This window comes from Anoplolepis gracilipes, chromosome 12 (assembly GCF_047496725.1).
Source record: "Anoplolepis gracilipes chromosome 12, ASM4749672v1, whole genome shotgun sequence".
Taxonomy (NCBI): Eukaryota; Metazoa; Arthropoda; class Insecta; order Hymenoptera; family Formicidae; genus Anoplolepis; species Anoplolepis gracilipes.
This window is the reverse complement of record NC_132981.1, coordinates 671904-679515: the sequence shown is the minus strand read 5'-3', so window position 1 is coordinate 679515 and position 7612 is coordinate 671904. Positions and strand designations below refer to the sequence as shown.

General features: G+C 36.7%; 1 pseudogene; it reads left to right on the top strand.

Annotated features, from left to right (window-relative positions):
* The first annotated feature begins 1351 nt into the window (after window positions 1–1351).
* On the top strand, window positions 1352–3673 carry LOC140671994 (uncharacterized; annotated as a pseudogene).
* The last annotated feature ends 3939 nt before the right edge of the window (window positions 3674–7612 follow it).

Here is a 7612-nt window from a genome sequence, read left to right as displayed (position 1 = left end):
GAATATTCGTTAAAATTAGATGAAGTAGAAGGTCTTGTCGATTTTGGACCTTTAGGAAGAAAATTAGAAAGAAGCAAATGCATTTTTTTCTTTTGTCTGGACAGTTTAAATGCACGTAATACTTGACGACAGCCTTTAGCATATTTTCTCCCAGGAAAATGCATGAAAGCAGAAGAAATAATAACATTGTTCAAAGAATGTCTAGACAGATTGAGCGAAACAGGTGCTGATGTGCGACTTCTAACATGTGATCAAGGTATATGTAATCAAAGTGCTTATACTCAACTCGGTATTAAGCCAGAAAATCCATTCTTTATTTACAATGAAAAAAATATAATGCATCGTTTGACTTCCCACATCTAATAAAAAGATTAGTAAGCTTCCTCAGAACGCACGGAAATATTTATTGTGATGGTAAAATTATCGCGTCATTCTCTGATTTTGAATCGACATGGTCTATTGATAATGCCACAACAGGAGGATCAAATCTATTATCTCATATAAAAAAAAATCCTTGGGTTTTGAGTCCCTAGCTTCTCGCCGAAGAGACTATGCCAAACCTTTTTTTTCTTTTTTCCTATTACATTTTTTCCTATTACTTATTAATCTTAAACCTATATAATCTTAATCCTAATTCGTCTGGGTGGGTTCGAGTCTGCGTTTCCGCCATACTAGTTATCACAGATACATAAGCTTCGGCAGCGCAGCGTGCACAGCTACCTTACGATTAAATTTTCTTATTCCTATTGGGTCTGGGTGGACTCGAACCTGCATTTACGCATACTCTTCGCCTTAGACGAGTTTCCGCGCCGCAGCGTGCACGACCACCGTCCAATCCTATTATCTCATATAACAGAAGCACACATTCATCCGAACAGTTTTGAATCTATGAATGTGAAAAGAGCATTTCAGATGTTGAGTCATACTTTTTCTGCCGCGATAAAAACAGCTGGCCACGAAAAAGAATTAAATACAAGTACGTGGCAAGCAACAGCAGAGTTTGCAGAGCGCTTAAATAATATTATTGATGCCTACAACTCTTACAGTATCAATATTTCATTTGGCGGCAAACGACCATTATCCTCTAAAAATCCAGATATCGAAAATTTATTAACAAATTTTGTCGAATGGTGTTCAAGATGGTCTAAGTCAGCAGAAAATATAAATCAAGTTCCCTATTTTAGAGGCTTTGTCATAACTACAAAAGCTATTCTTGCAACTTTTAGAGACCTTTCAAATCAATATTGAAGGATTTGAGCTTGCGACAGGATTATGTAATCAAGATTCAGTGGAACACTTATTTTCAAAACTAAGACAACGCGGAGGATTTAATCTCAATCCAACTGCAAGAATGGTCCGATTGTCTGTGAGACATATACTTTCCACAGGATACATTCAAGCCAGTGACAAAGGCAACGTTCAATGTCCAGAAACCGAAACTTTCATAAATCAACCAAGTGGACTCGTTAAAAGGATTTTCAATCGAAAATTCTATGAATACGATTGTTACGCCCTGTCGGCTCCACGTTTTTCCTCCCACGAAATGAACAATAATCGTCCGATCGGTCACAAAAAACGAGTCGCGCAATAGAAAAGAACCGTTATTATCAAATAATGTTTAGACCTACTAAAAACGATATCTAAACAAATACCGGAAGGGATCAATAACGAAATCCTCTAAACAATGAAACAGACAAACATAGCTGCATAATCTTAAGAAAGAAACAAATAATGCCGCTACGCACTGTCGGCTCCACGTCTTTACCTCTTATAAAGATAAAGCAATAATTGTCCGACCAGTTATAAGAGGGCCGCGGAACGAAAAAATGTTTTAAACATTGAAATCGATGTTCAAAGAAATGACCGAAAAGGATCGATAGCGAGATCCCCTAAATAAATAAATGGATAAAAACAGCTGCATAATCCCAGGAGATAACCAAATGAAGAATCTCCAAATTTCCTAAGAGGCCGTACAGAGCCCACCAATCAGCAACAATCAAAAATAAGGAGGAGAAGGATCTCACCGAACGACAGCTTTTTACACGTCAAAATCTCAAAAATACTCCCGCCCAAATTGTTAACACGCCCTCAAGATTTAATATAAAAAGGGAAGACTCGCGCATTACGAAGACCACAAAATTAAAATCAGTCGATAGTACAGCGTCAAATTCATTCGGCACAGATTTTTCGGTCGTTCGCTGACTCAAACAATTCGTTTTACACAGCGGGAGTTCCGATTACGTCTTAAAACCTATTAGAGTCAGTGCTCAACAACGATCACCCGCCGAGCAAGACCCACAATTGGGGCCACAACTACACCAGCAGCTAAAACGCAACCAATCTGTCTAAGTAGTAAGTTTAATTTCCTTCTCTTTTGTTTTTTTTTACATCGTTTCCTTTCCCCTTTATTCAACCCTGCTCTTTATTTAAAGTGCCTAAAATCGCGCCGACCCGCCGATTCTCGCGTGCAACCGAGACCATAGATCGGACGACACGACCGTGTGCGAAATCGCGCCGTAACATACATAACACTTTTCGCAAATTTTTATTATTATATTTTTTTTTCTTATTATAAACTATTGTAATAAATACCAACCAGAATAAAATCTTTAGAATCGCACTCGTTCCCCTTCTTTTCTGGTTGATGACCTCCGTACTTATGTAACACCCGCGATCCACACACACAAACACACATACACTCATACAAATAATTTTAAAGCCGATATTAATAAGATCATATGTAAAATGGTAAGAATTAATTGAATAAATGTTAATCTAAAAATACTAATAATCGGTAAATTTATTTAACTCCCTCACTCCCTCCACGCGAAAGATCACACAAGGTCCCGTCCCGCGTAAAAGAGATTCGATTCTCTTACCAAAAAGAGATAACAGAGTAATAACGACACCCGTCGTTTACCTGTTTGCTAATCTGCAGCTCGCTCGACCGAGTCACTCGTCGATAAGACTTTTGACATCGGAACAGTTCTTGTTACGCCCTTCCTCTGACCCATCCTCTCTACGGGCCTGGACGTAACACGATCATAACGTTGAGGAATATGACGAACCTGACATCGATTTGCTTACTGAAGATGTAAATATTCTTTTCCAAGAATGTAATATAGAAGAAATCGAAAGTGTAAATTCATCTGACAGTAGTTATGATGAAAATGCTATTGTCTATTTTGCTGGATTTGGCGCGAAAAAGCATTGCTAAAAGCAACTGTGAACGCTGTCGCAACGTATCTTGAAAACTCATATCATGAAAACTCCAATGGATGAATCGACAGCAAATGAAAAATATACAGAATTTCGTGAATATCAAAATGAAGATGAAGATGCTCCAACAGTGACGAAATTAGTGCGACCAACAACTCTATATACAAATATTATTAAAACACAACTAATGGCATTTAATGATACGTGGTAATATCACTGGGCATCTGCACAGATTCTGGATAAAATTATGAAAGAATGTATAAACGCAACGAATAAAGCACATCTAGAGTGGCTTGATAAAAATGGTAAGTGTTATGAGCATCGAATACAAATATTAAAATATATACTTACCATAAAATTATATTCCCGCACGAGATATAATAATCGTGCCGCAAAAACTAATAAATTTTCTTATAGGAAAGTTGGAAAAGTCGGAAAGTTTTTAAGTAAGTAAAAGGTAAAGAAAATAATAAAAGAAAATAAAATAAATAAACTAGCATAGAATACGTGATAATAATATTATTTAGAAAATGTGATATATTAAAATAAATGTGTACTTATTTTTTTTTTTCTTTATTATTTTATGTATCTTGTAGTTTTATCATTGTGTAAAATAATATTTACTGTGTTGTATCATGATATTACATTTATTATCAAAAATGTATATTATATTTTACTTTGCAGTTAATATTATTTTATAGTAGTAAAAAAAAGCATGAATTTTTCAATTTCTTAGAAGATCGCAATCACATTTGAAGTAATTACATAAATCATAAACTAGTAGGTCTCATCACAAAATAAATAAATTAAAAGTTATAATATACGATCATGCTAAAAAATTGTAAAATCATGCATTTCCTTAATACCAATGATAATATGAGGTACATATAATGATAATAACTATTTTTGCTTATAATACAAAAACTACGCTTCAAATCAAATTTTGGTAAAGGAAAAATTGTCTTAGAATTGTGTCAGAAATACGTCATTTTACGGACGGAAGGTTGTTCTGGGACACCCTGTATATATATATATATATATATTATACGTTACAATCATCAATTTTCATGTGACTTTAATATTAATAAATTATTTATTAATTGATATAAAAAGAAAGTTAATAAGTTAAGTTAAAAATTATTAACATTTTAACTTAACTTTTAATTAATAAATTCAACACTTTACTCTCGACCAAACTGGTATATTACATCAAAATTACACTTCACAACGTTTCGACCTTCATTTAGGTCCTTATCAAGTGATCTACAATGTTGTTAATTTATAATTATGTTACGTCCGGTAGACTTCACGATTCTTTCTTTTTGAGAGGAATGTATAAACAATCAGAGATAATAATTCTAAGAACTCTCTACGGGAAATATCAAACCGTGAGAGCTGTCACTTTAGTCGCACTCCACGAATATTACGTGGATAATAAAAATTTTAACAAACCTCCGTAAGGCGAGACCAACTATAAATAAAACAACCCAAGAAGTCTTAGAAATCAAATAAAGAATAAACATTCGAACGGCTCTCTAAATTTCAAAAGAATTTTAAATAAAACAGAGTCGCCGTAACTCGAGGCAGTTGTTTAGAACTGCAATCATAAATTTGAAACGGCGACGAAAACCTAAGAAGCATTTGATAAAAGAGCTTGCCTGACGGACCACCTAAAGTGACAGCTGTTTATTATAAATTTCTAAATAGCGATAAGCGACTCTGACGGTACCAAACTCCTCATTGGCCAAATGGAAAAATCTCTTGAATCAATAGAGAAGAAATTTTTGAGACTCGAAGTCGAAGGAAACACCCCCTAAGGGGGCGTTAATTAAAATTCTAATTCGTCCAATTGTCCAATGGAGAGGAGGTACGAATCCTAGTATATAATGCGGAAGTAATGCGCCGCGACATCAGTTTTTTCAGTTCTTTTCGGTATCAGAATCAGTATCAGTATATTCATCATCATCTCCATCACTATTACTCGTACAGTACGAACTATTTTCTTCTACCTCGGCTTCGAGACGCGGAATCGATCCTCGATCTCAACGTTTAACCTTTCGGGTGTTAACAAGTTCGAATATTAATACTTCCGATTCCGCGACGAGTGGTTCGCCTAATATTTAACACAGACTTTCTGTGCAGTGCGAATTAAAAATTTAAACAATAAAAGATGTCAAACATTGTAAGTGGTTGCGTGCGAATTAAAAGTTTAAACAATAAAGAGTGTTGAACATTGTAAGTGATTGTGCCATTCAACACGAAAAATTCTATCGCTAACCAGGGGCACCTGTGAAATTCAACCAACGCCGCTAAATCCACTGCCGAGGTCCTTTTAAAACCAACAGCGTACGCAATAAGTAGTGAGTACCGACCAAATAACCTATTCTGTTGATTTCACCTCCCCCATTCGGTTATAGTAATTATAGTGAGACAGTTCTTTATTTTTGTTGTTCTTCATTTTATTATTACTGTTTGACCAGATACTTCTCATTTTACATTTGTCATTATAATTAACTCCCCTTTTCGTTGTTTATGTTTATTTCCTATCCTCTTCATTTTCACGTAGCCTTTCTATTTTCTTGCAAGTACCTTTGTATTTTGCGGCACCGGTATCTCGTGTACTGGTACAAAATATAACTAGGTCGAACTTGCAAATTCTTTTTATTTTCTCTGCAAGTACCTGTGTATTTCGCGGAACCGGTATCTCGTGTACTGGTACGGAATATAACTAGGTCGAACTTGCAAATTCTTTCTATTTTCTCTGCAAGTACCTATGTATTTTGCGGAACCGATATCTCGTGTACTGGTACAAAATATAACTAGGTCGAACTTGCAAATTCTTTTTATTTTCTCTGCAAGTACCTGTGTATTTCGCGGAACCAGTATCTCGAGTACTGGCACGAAATATAATTAGGTCGAACTTGCAAACTCTTTCTATTTTCTCTGTAAGTACCTGTGTATTTCGCGGAACCGGTATCTCGAGTACTGGTACGAAATATAATTAGGTCGAACTTGCAAACTCTTTCTATTTTCTCTGCGAGTACCTGTGTATTTTGCGGAACCGGTATCTCGTGTACTGGTACAAAATATAACTAGGTTGAACTTGCAAGGTCTTTCTATTTCTCTGCGGGTACCTGTGTATTTTGCGGAACCGGTATCTCGTGTACTGGTACAAAATATAATTAGGCAAAATCTGCAAATTCCTTCAATTTTCTCTACGGAAGCAAATTTCTCCGGAATTCCATTTTTCCTCTGGTCCTTTAATTATTTATTACAATTTATTCATTACCTCTTTCCTTTTGTGCTATTCCTTTTTTTTTATTTATTTCTTTTCTTTCCTTCTTTTCTCTTCGCTTCTTTCTCCTTCTCCCTCCTCTCTTCTCTCTATATTATGCATTTTAAATAATATAATTTCCTGATTTAAATTATATTAAAAACATTATAAATTGTACTAATTAGAACTGTCTCGCCGAAAATAAACGATAAATTTTCTGAAACATTTGCGTGGGTTCATAGTGGAGCCCGTTCATCCGAAACGCCTAAAGGCTAAAGCGAAACGTCTCCGCAACCGTAAGAACCAACGTGCCCAAAGAGTTTTGGCTCAGGCGACAGCAAATTATAATTTTAAGAACAATATTTCTAATCTTAAGATAGAATTAAAGAGTTAAACTTTCCGCGAACAGTCATCACACACACACGCAGAGTCCCACCCCCCCCTTTCCTCATTCAAGAGAGCTGAAACCACCCCTCTCACCTGACCCTTCTCCTCGCATCCCCATCGACCCCCCTCTCCTTTCACATCCAGTAGTATCATCCTCGCACGAGCAACCCTCCCCATCGTCTCTCGATTTACCGGGGCCTTCTAACAAAACTCGCTCTACTTCCGAACCCCCTCCGCGTCCATCCTCACCAGCCTCTACCATCATCCTGGGAGATTCACCCCCATCTTCCCCCCGCAATTCACCTGATTCTCAAGAGGAATCGGATGAAATTTGAGAGGCTCTTCGTGACATTGCCGAGGTCGTCGTAGACCTCGAGAAAGAAAACGCGAGTCACGCCGAAAATTCTAAACACAAACAACCTCCTCGTCCTCCGCCACAAGATCCTATCCAATATTTAATAAATAATCTCCCAAGAATCCGACATCCCCTCCCAAAAGGTTCGTATACAATCGGGCCTGGTCCTGTTGATTTGACAACATTGCACTCCATCCTTGCAACCAACCCGCCGGGATCCGTTATCCCATGGTTCCTCCCCGATCTTAGACATCCCCTCGCCGTTCCGATAGAGGCTCTCTGGAAGAAATTCCCTCCTTCCACGATTACTTTCGAGGAAGCATAATTCTTTTTCTACCCCTTCCCTTAGAATTTAAATACTATTGTATAAATACCAG